General features: G+C 40.8%; 1 protein-coding gene across 1 annotated transcript in view; it reads right to left on the reverse strand.

Moving 5' to 3' along the window:
- The window catches only part of CMIP (c-Maf inducing protein), a 139,155-nt gene that overhangs the window by 94,074 nt on the left and 31,850 nt on the right, over positions 1–13,231 (reverse strand). The gene's annotated exons all lie outside the window — the stretch shown is intronic.

A 13,231-nucleotide genomic window follows, 5' to 3' on the forward strand; every position in this document is an offset into this window, starting at 1 on the left:
AACTTCCAAACCCTTGTATGGTACACGGCACTAGGCTTGGAAAGGCAATACAGCATCCATGTTAGCAAGTCAGTGAGCTCATATATGATAGTATTTGTGTCAGACTTACATATTAGTGAAACTTTGCTGATCTCAGCATAGGTAATCTCAGTGGAGTTTGCAACAATGAGCAACCAGTATGCAAACAATGAATGGTGGAAAGCAACTCCTCCTGATGAAGTTAGTTCTGTAACAGTTACCACCACTCCAGAAACTAGAAGTACATTCCTCTTTAGAAAAAAAAATAGAGCTAGTTAGCAGTGTCTGGCGATACCCTTGTTAAGAAAATCTGAGATTTTAAAACCTAGTACAACATGCCAGCTAGTCTTGGGCATTGTATAGGGTATTTGAGGATGAATCTACAACTGGCACTATGATTTGTAGCTACAAAGGCCAGCAGAATCTGCTTTTCTCTTGTGCCGTCCACAGAGGAATCCTTAGCCTGACACATTCCCTGGGATACAAGGTCATCGACCCACCTTTACATTTTACTTTCATAACTCAAGGCTTGACAAAACAGCAACCCTGAATGCTGATCTGACATCAACAAGCTAATCCTCTCTAATTGCAGTGTTGCCTCCAAAATTTAATATATTACCTGATGAAGAGAGAAAAAAAAGTCCCTTCTCACACGCACACAGATTGCACCACACCTTTCCCAGCAGAAAGGTGCTGGGAGGAGACTTGCATTTTAATGTACCTGGTGTTTCAGCATGCAATTGAAGAGTCATGCCTTTCTGGAGCAGACTGGTAGGTGCCTTGCCAGTTCCATGTCTTTCATCCTTATCTGGGTCCCAACGGCAAAAGGCTGAAGAAGTGACAGAGCAAGGAGCAGAAACCCCCTGCTTCAGTTTTCAGTCATCCCTGGTTAGACTTGCTTTTCTTCACCCGCCCCCCCCCCCCTTTTTTTAAAGGGAAAATTCAAGAAAACTTTTGTTTTCATTCTAAAAATTCCCAGTAAAACAACTGTAGTTATCACATATCTCTAGTTAATCTATAATCTTTACAGGAACAGTATGGCAAGAACACATACCTATACTGAAGTTCATAAGGCTGAATTTGTCCTAACGCAGCCAGAACTGGATCAATGCTAGACAGCCAAAGCCCTACCCCTGCTGAAAAGCTTAGCACTGAAATTCACTAGGCTGATCAAATTGGTTTTATTTTTAAAGAGAGTTTGGTGCTTGGGAAATGAATGCCATGGAGCCACTTCTATACCTTATGGGAGCCAGCACAACATAAAATAAATCTCTGCCTAAGAAGCCAACCTTGAAGTTTCTTATTTAACCCACAGTCAGTGAAAATGGACTATTTCTCTCCAGCAGGGTCGTGATCTAACCCTTTCCCTCCTCCTGCATCCCTTTTCTGCTTTAGCATTCCCCTCTCAACTGGGCTAGTTCAACCATTTGCAGGCCTGGAAGGTAAATGGGATCAGTGAACTGATCCAGGCCAAAAATAATCCCTCCCCCCCTCCTTTTTTTCAGTGCCAATGAATTTCTTGACCTCACTCACCAGGCTGCCTGTAAACAGCTGGACCACCCAAGCAAAGGATGGCGTGGGGGCGGGAATGACCGGACAGGAGGCCTGAGGAGCCTCAGCCAGCACTTACACAGAGACAACTTTTCAGCTGACAGCTTTTGTCAGTGCAGCGATGGCCTTTTCCACTAGCTCAGAAACACCTCATTCCTATCACGGTACCCTTCTTTAGAGACGAAGAGACCCCCTAGATTCATACATTTCCTTTTCCAACACTTGATTTTGCTTTGCTTTTAAACTCAATCTCATTTCTTTGCACAGATTTATACTATAGAGGAATTGTTTCCATTTATAGTCTAGTATTTTTTTATAAAGCACTTGATTTTCAAGCACTTGATTTGGCTTCACGAGACATATTCAACTGGTTAGCCAAGAAAAGGCTGTGACGCGCAGCATCCATCCTTGCACTGTGCTAAGAATGACCCAGGGTATTTTCCCCTAAGCACAGATTTAGAGAAGAATGAACAGCCAAATACATATACACTGGGTTTCTACATGTGCAGGACCAGATATTCAAAACTGCTGAGCGGGTACCAACTCCCGATGGCCACAATGCTACTGGCAGCATTGCAGACCCTACCAAAAAGGTAGCCACCTAGTTCAGATAGTGGAAACCAGTGCATGCATCTAATTTCTCAGGAACTCTGACAAGATACAAATTAAAACAAGTATTTTGGGCAACATTTATTACAACTAACTTTGTATTTTACATCTTCCACTGAAAGTTAACTAAAATTTTTCACCGCTTACCCAAACTGAACAATCCAATGCAGTGAGGTCAATGAGTAATTTCAGCTTCACATTCACACTACTCAAAATATTGAAAAACTCACCGGTTCTACAGTATTTTGTCTTTTTTAAAGAATCTCAATTCAAAGACTGGGAAGAAATGCAAACACACCAAGCTCAGCTTCATGCAGAAGCAGAGACAGGAATTAGCACCTGGGTATCCCAGGCGGTTCTGCACTGGCAGCCTGCTACTTCTCACAGCTGTGAGGAGCTTTACTTAGGTAAACGACGAAAAGCACGTCAAAGCCAAAAGCAGAGCGCAGAGTTCATACAAAATGTGGAAAAGCAGTTGTTTTGCTCTACGGTCAGCCCTGGCTGTGAAAGAATTTCAAGCAGCAATGACCTATTTCAATGTTTTATCCTTTCCAAGCCCAACAACAGCTGAGAACACAGGACCTGTGCTACTCAAGTGATAACGACGAGTAAACTCTCTATCCAAGTACCCCTGGGTTAGTCAACACAGTTCAAACCTGGAGCAGTGCGGTGAGATGCAAAAGCCCGCTTTGAACTGCTGTCAGAGCATGTTATTGCAAAAGTAAAAATTCCCGAGGAATCTAAGCCCCTATCTGCCCACTTTTGAGGGATAGCCCTGCTCTGGCTCCCACCCGTCAGGTACCTGTGTACCAAACAAAATGGTATTTCACAAAGACAGTTCAGATGCTGTTTCAAATGTAGCAAAGGAAACTGCTCTCCTTATGCTCGATGCTTATCTCTGTCCAAACCAAAAACAGAATGTTAAATTTAACTGTTGTTCAAAAGCACATTTTAGCACCCAAACAGGAAACTGGAATAGTTTTAAAACACTTGTCCTACTTTGAACTATTTCAACAGAGAGCAGTTCTCAACCTCTAAAAGCACAAGTAACATTTTCACTAAAAGCTGAGTGTTCTCGCAGATATATACACGCTCCTCTATTCACAACTACGCAGCCAACTTTCGAAAGTGCAAAAGCAAAGCACATCCAGCAATTGTTTCCATTCAAAATGCCTTTTGTGATCCAAACTTGGGGGGGCGGTGCACACGGAGGAGATGGGGTTTCCAAATAAGGATATTGAACTAGAGGCCAAATTTGACAAACGTTGAGCGTTCTGTAACATTCTTCATCAGCATCTCTAAAGGGCTCCGCTTTGCTGAAAAACTGGGCATTTGTATAAGAGAGCGACTTCAGATTTTGGCCAAGGATATTACCAGCTTTAGGTACGCTCGAACCACGAGCTAGGACGTTTCACCTGCCATTCCGTATTAGCACATGGAAGCACATTCGGTTTCAAAAGTCTCTGCACTTCTGTATTCGTATAAAAGTCTTTGCATTATTTAACAGAGAACCCTGAATGCATATACGCAACTGTTGCCTGCCGACCTACAATGAACTTGTAGACATGTTGATTTTATCTGTTTAACAGATTAAGTTTGCACTGACAGATGGACAATGCTACTGTTAAATTAATTAAAAATGAATACCATTAATGTTGGATGAGCATGAAACAAATTACCTTTGAGGTACGACACTTCTAAATAGGGGGAAAAGGAAAGCAGTTCATGAGGTTTGAAGATAATAGCTCACAGTACCTTTAAAGATATCTACTTCCAGTTTTTCCTTTTTCTTTCTTTTTTCCTTTGGCAATGCTTTTACTAGTCTACACTCCTGTATTATCTATTTTATTTGTGTTAGCTAACTGCTAGTGTACTTACTCAAATTTATAGAACATAACGGCAAGCCAAATAATTTCAAATGTCCCTTTCATGGAATATAATGTACTGGTCAAGATTTAGAGAACTATTAAAAATAGATCAAATCACTCCATTTTCTACCATTAGCTTTCTGTTAGCAAAAAAATCAAATTAGTATCTCCTTCAGTTTCTCCTAGCTGGCATTCTTACAAAGCCCATACATCACTTCAGTTCTCATTCCCATTCTCCTTACATTTCTGAGGCAGAAGATTTAGGCTTCTGGGTAACATGCAGCTGGTAAATTTTTCTGACATCACTACCCACACGATTTTGTGAGTGCGCCCATTGAACCATTGTTTGCAAGCAAGTCTTCAAAATTACTAACCAGGGTAAAAATTCTGCAGTGCCAAGAAGTCAAGCTCAGCTACTCATTTCTTAGGATCCACAATTCAATTAGCTGCAAATACCACACCAGCAGCAAACCAGTGTTTCAATTTCTGCTGGCACATAACGCTATAAACTCATTTTAGTGTTTGGATTTGAAACAAGTAACCTCTCTGCTGCATAAATCAGATACTAATACTTAGAAGTATTTTTCCAAAATAAAGGTAAATGGGGGCGAAGGGGAGATTAGCAGTATTTCAAGATCTGTTATTTTAAATCTGAACTATAAGATCAATTGCTACTGCAATTATCAGTTTTGCATTTTTATATCAAACAACGGAAGATTAAATACATGGTAACAGAAGAAAAGTGTATCTCCACAATGATACCCAAACATTAGAAATCTGATATACACTGCAGAAACTAAAGAATAAAACTTTCCGGCGGTCATGCTCAGCAAATCAACTCAAAGAAATGAGGACCCAAGTTATTAAAAAGGATGTTCTTCTTGACTTCAGTGGCAGCACTTAGATGCATAAACTTCAGTCATATATATAAAGGGCTGTCAGAGGGCACAACTGGCACGCATTTTACTGTTTATGATGATCAAGATAAACTGGTAATGGATGCAGAGTTCTGTGTATTTTGGCCCAGGCTGTAAAATTAGTTCAAATATAATGCTTCGAGTTCAATGCGGTAAAAGACCTTGTAGCCCACAAGCTGGAAGGGTAGGTTACTGGAAGGCAGAGAATAACACGCAGAATATGAGTAGCAGCACGGAGCGTAACAGTTTTGATAGCTCAATCCTCATAAAACTTTACGTTCTGGGATGTTCAATGAAATTTAAAGGAACTTTTGCAATCAATTTCAATGGCAGGTACAAGTGACAAACTGCCACGCTTTGGCATCACCTGAATATCTACAACACAATCAGCTTTTTATATGTCCAGGTATGATTGTGGTATTCTATGGTTCTGCTCAAAATGGCTCGATTTCAGCACATTACTCAGCACAGCATTTAATGAAATACATTTAAAATTACCGACAGGTTTTTTTATGCAACTATTTTGCCCTAAGGTTGTATAAAACCCTTCTTTTACGTTTCTTCTGTGAGGGCAGGGAAGGGGGAGGAAAGGAGAGAGCTGTCAGCTCAGCTCAATTTCTGGAATATTTCTTTTCTTAACTACTGCTTTTCATTCACTTTCTTTGGCTTCCACTGCTGCTTCCTCACCTTCTAGACACAGTCCCAGAGCATTAGCAGCTCTTGGCCTAACTGGTCACCCATGCAGTCCAAGGCAAAACATTGGTACTCTCTCCATGGGACAAGCTCCACTGGTAACACTGGGCAGGGATGGCATCTATAACACTTGCCACGGTAGGCTCTTCCTCTGGCCTCCTCAGCTGCTGAACTAGCTACAAACTCCACTGCGTTTGACTTGTGCCACACTTTGGAAACATAAGAGAGAAGCTGTTAAACAATCACTGTAGACATCAAAGAGCCATCCGGCATCCCTACTGAACACAGATTAACAAAGCCTGTTTGCACTCCAGTTGTCACAACAGAATTTAGACTAGCAACTTGGTTTCAAAGGTGAACTTGAACAACAGATATGAGCAGGTGAAAGGCGTCACGATGAGGTCACCACCCTATTTCACCACAGAGCAGCCCCTACATACATAGCAATACCGCTCATGTCCTTCACTCACGTCTGGACTGAGTCTTGCATCCAAGAAGCAGTGATATTTGAACCTCCATTGCTCGTTTGCTCTTTGGCCTCTGATCTAAGTCCTCCAACAAGAATATTGATAGTTGCTGTGGAACCACGGTTATATGATGTTTTGTTTGAATTTTTAGATGGCACAAATACGTGGGGACAGATTCACAAAGGGACACACAACGCACACAGCACCTGTTCAGGACTCGATTGTCTGGTCATAGCACAGTCATCTCACGCCAAAAGGCGCCTGCGTGCAGAAGAGGCACTCCTAGAGAGAACAAAACCTGCATCAGATGTGAGCTGAGGTGCACAGATGTGAAAACATGCTGGTAGTTCTCCTGTGAAATCAGTTAATTCATTTACACCCTTGATGCCTTAACATGCTCTGGGTAGTTACACGGAGAGAGTATAAATAAAAAGAAAAAAATTCCAAAAGCTGTAATTCATTTGTCAAAAATAACAACCAACTTTGCTGGATCCTGAGGTGCACTAGAAGCCAGACAGGCAGTATCAATGCCAGTGAGATCAATACTCCCCCAAAATAGTGTTATACTATGCCTAGAAAGCAGAGGGAGCAGTAATAGATATCTAACACAAAACCACCCAACTCTCTTCAAGAATAGCTGTGAGAGTAGTAGCAATGATTGTACCATACGTACAAGTAATTACTGTCAGGGCTCCATCTGGATCAAAAGTTTGGCGACTGTTTTACTAGCAGAAGAATCTCCAAGTTAAAACTGAATTTTGAGTTATGAGCCAGTACCTCCCTGTAACTCTCCTCCCTGTAAAACCAGAGCACTTATCTAAGGATTTTGTTTGTTTGTTTCTTGTTCTTACCCTGCAGAAGAATTTTGATTCACCCAAGAAATTTTAATTTTGAGGTACAAGCAATGTTATTTTCACCGCAAACAATCCCACTTTTCATTTTCAAACTATTCTGTGGCAACCTTTTTGTGTTCCCAATAAATACAAAAAAAATAAGATAAAAGGAAAAGCAAACACACATGCAATCTAGGTTTCCCTCTCTCAGACCCTGATGAAAAGAACAGAAGCAAGCCCTACTGGGCTGTAAAGACAGGATTTTCAAGTGAAAACACGGAGATCCAGGTTCGAGCTTTGTTCTGTCCAATTTCCTGCCTTTTATAAAGTTCTTATTAGTGCACAAATGAGATCATGCAGGAGGAGCTAATTAACTGTACTTTCTCACTGCTGCTTACCTTGCAATAACTTATCTATGTAGAAATGTCCTCAGAGGACTCCCTCAGTCCACAAGAATACCCTGACCAAACTAAATGCTCTTTTTTAGATTACATCTTTCCCACCACCTACTGCTAGAATTGCCCCCTGTTACTCACTGGCAGAGAGGGAACATTAGAAAGCCCTACTGATGAGCTCAAACATCCATCTCATTGTCTTCCTCCAGCACTGTCCATCAAGGCACCTCTAGTGAAGAATCTAAGAATAGGGAAACATAGTGATTTCCCCTGTAACACTTTTCCAGCCTCCAGCAACTCACGGCTCCTCTGGAGAGAAAGAAATACCATGTAGAGCAGTTCCACTATGAAATCCCTTAAACTACATTAAAATAATTTTTTTTTTTTAAAAGCAGGCAATAAAAATCAAGGTCCCAAAAATGTAAGCTTTCAGTTTTAAACTGACTTTTATCATACTCCAATTGTAAGGTACTTATTCCTTTTCCTGCAGTAAAACGATCTTCGAGGGCAGAACTACAATAACCCTGGCACAACCTGGAAATTGTGTACCACGCAGTCACAGGACCAGGCCACAGCTATTGAAACAGTTTAGACAGCACATGGAAAGTGACCATTTTGCTTTTATATTTCCACTCCCAGCATGGGGCTTCTTGTTTGGAGTGCAGGTTTCAAATGAGTATGTCAATATTGACCAAGAGAAGCTGTTTTTAACACATATTATTATTAATTGCTGCTGCTTTTTTTTTTTTAAATTGCTTTTTCCTCCTTGAAATTAACTTAGGAATAGCTGACTGCATTATTAAATTTCAGCTTAGTTCTCTGTTTTTGAAAACAGGGACAAGCCAAGTTCTGCAGAGTAAAAATAAATAATTCTACTGTTCCACCTGTAAAGACTTTTCGTTATCATACTCGCATACAGCTCAAACTGTAACTCAAGTTTCATCTTCACCCCGTAACGCTAGTAACTCATCAGCCACTTCCTGCTGAGCCAGCCTCGCTGCTCGGCCAGTTCCCTCACACGGCTCCTGATGTCTCACACCGCAGTCACTCCTTTCTCCATCCCAGCACTACGACATGAGCGTACGCATTTAAGTGACTATTGCACTGAAGACATGCCCACTGCAAGAACACTGGATGAGTAATACTTTTATAATCTATTATTGTGCAAAGAGTTAAAGATTAATACTGTTTTACAGGGAAAGAAACTAAGGTGGAAAGAGAAAACAAATACCATTCGGAAGACTACGTACCAGGTCAGCTGCAAATCAAAAATTCCTAGTGCATCACTCAGCTAAACACACAAAGTTATTATAAGATATGCGAACGTTACTTATGTCCGAAGAGATCAACTGCAGGTGACTGAAAGTAAGCACCCACTCAAAGGTTTCATGTTCAAGCAGAATTAATAACTGATTAACCTGAAATTGATCAATTAGAAAGGTGAATGGAGTCATTGTCTATTTTTGAGGAACCATGACTAATTCTTCCTACGTATTGAGGACTTGATACAACATTGTTTTTCATTATGCATCTCAACAACTCTTTCTTCACCCCTCTGGCATTGTTTTTCATTGAAATAATACCCCATTTCTGGTTCACCTAAAATTAAATCAAACAGGAAACAATGAACATGCGTGTCTGTTACAGACCCTTCAGCGCCTGAGGAGTATGAGCTGGAGTTAAAGGCAATCACCAAGGTTGGAACGTTTTGGGACCCAGTTCCACTCCATGTGAGCATCACTTGTACAAAAGGCTAATTTAAGAGGAGACCACGCTGCTCAGCAAGCGCCAGCCCCAAGAAGTCAGGATTTGGATGGCAGAGAGACAAATGTGAGAGGGTAAGGGTGGGGGCCCCGGCAATGTTGGTTGGTTGTTTTTCAACTGCCTGCCAAGTTCCCATGCAGGTCAATATCCATGAATCACATTCTGAGACGTCAGGTAAAAGCTGGTTAGTAATCAATACAGTACAGGAATACGGTATGCCTGAAAAGGATTAGGCAACCGTGTTTACTCCTCATACAGAAAAATTACTCTGTTTTCATTTCACAGGCTGGTGTGCTAACTATAACCGCATCCTACAGTGATGTAAGTTGGTGTGGCTTTTCCAGTAAAATAGGAATAATCTGGACTATCTTCTGTTCTGATCAGAGAATTACCCAAGAAGTTGAAACGTAGGGTTATTTACATGGCACAAACAACCTTATCCAAGGACACGTATTCTTCTAGAAGGAAACAACCAACCTCAAAACACAAGTGGAAAAAATGCAATGTCAGCTTCATAATGTTTCCTGAACTGTTCTATATTAGGTAAGACATTATTTTCATCTAGGATACACCTAAATTGTGTAATTACCACAACACCTCACCTAAAAATGGGAAGACGCCCACCCAAGGTCTATTGCTGTTCCAAGATGAAGGGAAAAAAAGGGCAAGCATGTTCTTCCAACAGCACTACCGTCTTCAAGATATTTTCATGTCTTACCATAAATATAACACATGAAACAAACGCTGAGCATTCAGACTAGACCCTGGAAGTGAGTGTGAGCAGCTGAAGAAAAACTGTATTCAGTGGTGTCAAAAAGCGTCGTGAGAAGGAGAAACAAGATTAAAATAACAGTGAAAATACTACAAGGCCATTGTATCAGATTGATCCATTACAAGGGATTAGGGAAAAAACCTCCCTGTGACCCTTGGCCCGAAGTGACCAAGGTATCACTTACCCCCCTGACTGCAAAGCTCCTGACAGCGGCTTTCCCTGAGCTCTGCATCTGTACACCCACCAGCCCCAAGCCTGAGACACACCGGGATACAGGGAATACAGATAGAAACTGATGAAACAGTCTCCTTTACAGGACTGCCCTGAAGACAAATGACCCTCTCTCAGAAGTGTATGAAAATCTCAAAGGCTCCAGAGACAACTAACTTAGTTATTTCTAGCACGCAGGTATGCCTCACATTCTGCCTCGCATTAATCTATTGTCGTATGAGTTGAACAACAAAAGCACTACTGTGCTGCCAAACCTGAAAACCATATATTAGAGAAAGCCAAAGTTTTAGCAAAATAATTTTGTGGGAGGCTGAGGGATTATGAAACAACTCCAGTTTTGAGATCTTCCCAATAGTAAAAAAAAAAAAATAAATTTAATGAGTAAGTTAGATTTTTAGTTGTCTGTAAAATAGATTGCTCAATGTACAGAACATACATAAATGGATTATGTATGTAGATCATTTACATGAACAAAAACATGCCATTTACAAACAAGGAAGAGCAGCCAGAAATAAGGTGTTATTTTAAAAAGTCCTGTCTCCCTGTCATTGCAACTTGTGCTCCAGAAATCCCATTTGCATGGCTTCCATGGTAACTCTGCAGTACTGCTCATTTTTACAAATAATGATCCAGCCACAAAAAGAGCAGTCACTCCAGGCTTATTCTAAGGCCAGTCTCAAAACCATGAAGGAAAAGAAAGGAAGAAAGGAAAATAAAAAAATAAAAAAATAAAGAAAACCAAAGTCCAGAACCAGACAACTTTATATTGTTCAGCATCATCAGTGAAAACTGTAAGGCTCCTTTAAAACAGAACAAAGAAATTTAGAGAGCTGATAATCTGTTCCCATGGTCAATACACATAATACAGCCTCCTGCTAAGGTCCTTGGTCATCTGCCATAACATCCAAGAACAGCAGAGTTATATCACATAGCAGTCAGGACCTCATCCTTTTGCTGGTCAGATTCAAACCCTACATTAATGAAGGCTGTAAACCGGCTGATAAATATCTGAGGGTTCGGAATGGGCTTTTAAAGATTGGTAGCGACTGGGAGAACCCTGTGCAACCTCCACAATACCTCATTTATGGCATGCAGAAAGGTGAAAAGGCCTTTGGCCACAGGTAAACGACAAGGAAAGTTACGCTTCTGCTGCCTTTTATGTCTCCCCATTTAAAGTACATAATTATTTTAAATGGCCTCTTGGTTGCATGTTGGGTTCAAACTTTGGTCATTATGCTCAGGTAATGAATCAAATTCCTCAACCATGTTGTTCTCAGGGTGTGTTTTTGCGTAATTATTTCTTTTGTAAAGACTACACTACCACAGAGAGCCCTTCTGGCCTTAACACAAACGCTGCTTACCTCTTTTTTCCAAAGAGGTGTTTTGTCTTTGACAGTTTCCACTGCAGGATCACCTCAATTAAGAGCTATGCTCTGAAACCAAGGTCACTTGAATTTACTGAAAGCACCCTATCATTTAATGACACTAACTTAAGGAAGCAGCACTATTCACTATATTAAATCACCTGCCGACCTTTTGACTAAGTTTACTGTAGAACTGGAGTTATAATTCTTCTGTTAACAAAAACACAGCCAAGACTCCCAAGACACTGCTCCAAAACAGCAACATGTAATAATTTATGCTCCCCCAACAGTTAGCCTTCAGGTGTTTGCTTAAGAGAAATTCTATAGGATGTTTCAGGTATTATTAATTTGAACTCAGTAAAACAACACTCAAAAAGGAGTCAAACTGGCAGCTTATGGGGAGAAACACCTGCCAAAGGACTGTCGTCATCTCACAGTGTCCCTGTTAATATTTCTCAGATCTGCCCAGGAGAAAACTCATCGGGCTAGCTACCGGCCTGCTGAGGTGCTCAGTGAGAGGCAATACTTTTGGGGCACCCTTATAATCAAAATACTAAAAATTGGAAAAACACTCCCAAACAACAGTGTTGGTAATAGCTGAAAAGTCTTTACATACTGAAAGTTCCTGGTCACCATGAAAGTAGGCCAGACTCAAAATGGGATACACTTTAAAACCTTTGTTAATTAGTAATTGCCTCATCTCTGGAGGTTTTCATACAGTTTCAAACTGCCTCTTTAAATACTTTTAAAGTATACTTGCCTTACAAAGAATGGTCCTGCATATCTTAAAAACCTTAGTTCTGTCAGGTGGTCTCCCCAAAGTGCTTGGAGTTCAGTGTGGGATGCAAGCGACCATTGAGCGAACCAGCTGCAGCCTGCTACCCGCAAGCATTTACAGACACTCGAGTGATTTCAAACCTGTAACCACATGCCTGATGTGCCTGCAGCAGGGACAAAGAGAACTCAACACACACATCCAGTTAAAAAAGCCCTGTAGCATCTCAATCTATAGGCAACACACACTCAGGACTATGACCAAGACCCTACACAATGACTGTAACCTGCACTGCCGAGAGTATCCATGCTCCGTAAACACGTGATTTAAGCCCCAACTACATGACTGACCTTTGGACACTAAATGATTAAACCTGCAGAGTATGAATTACTCTCAGCAGCCAATGAATTCAACTGACAACAAAAGGATTTTAGCAGACTGGTTTAATTAGACGCCTTTACAACGAGCTTTATACTGTTGAAGCCAAGTAAGCTGTATTCCATCCCAAGTCTTTCATCTTGGGTCAGCAGTCTGGCTAAAGTAAACCCCTCCACAGCCCAAGGAAAGAGTGAAGGGAAGAAGAGACCAAATATTCTTCTAGTGGAGATACTAAGAAAACACACACAGATTATTTTTTTTTTTTTAATTTTTAAACTCAATTTACATTTACACTGTAGGCTACTTCCTTGCATCTCTCCATAGCATCCATTAACAAGGCAATGAAGGCAGTAAATCTTGATTTCTGTAGACCTTCTTTTCTTTCTTTTTTTTTTAATATTGGCAATCTGCACTTGAGAAAAAAAATATAGAAGAGTTGCTATCAAGGAAGACAACAAAAAGTAATTAACCACTCAGAAAGCATTGCACTTGATGAGAAACTTGCTTGGGGCGAAATAAGCAAGTCTTCAAAGGCTAGTTGGGCAATGGGTGGAAGTTTCCAAAGCCTGAACCAAGGGGGCTACCAGGCTGCAAAG

Source organism: Larus michahellis, chromosome 4 (genome assembly GCF_964199755.1).
Source record: "Larus michahellis chromosome 4, bLarMic1.1, whole genome shotgun sequence".
NCBI classification, from domain to species: domain Eukaryota; kingdom Metazoa; phylum Chordata; class Aves; order Charadriiformes; family Laridae; genus Larus; species Larus michahellis.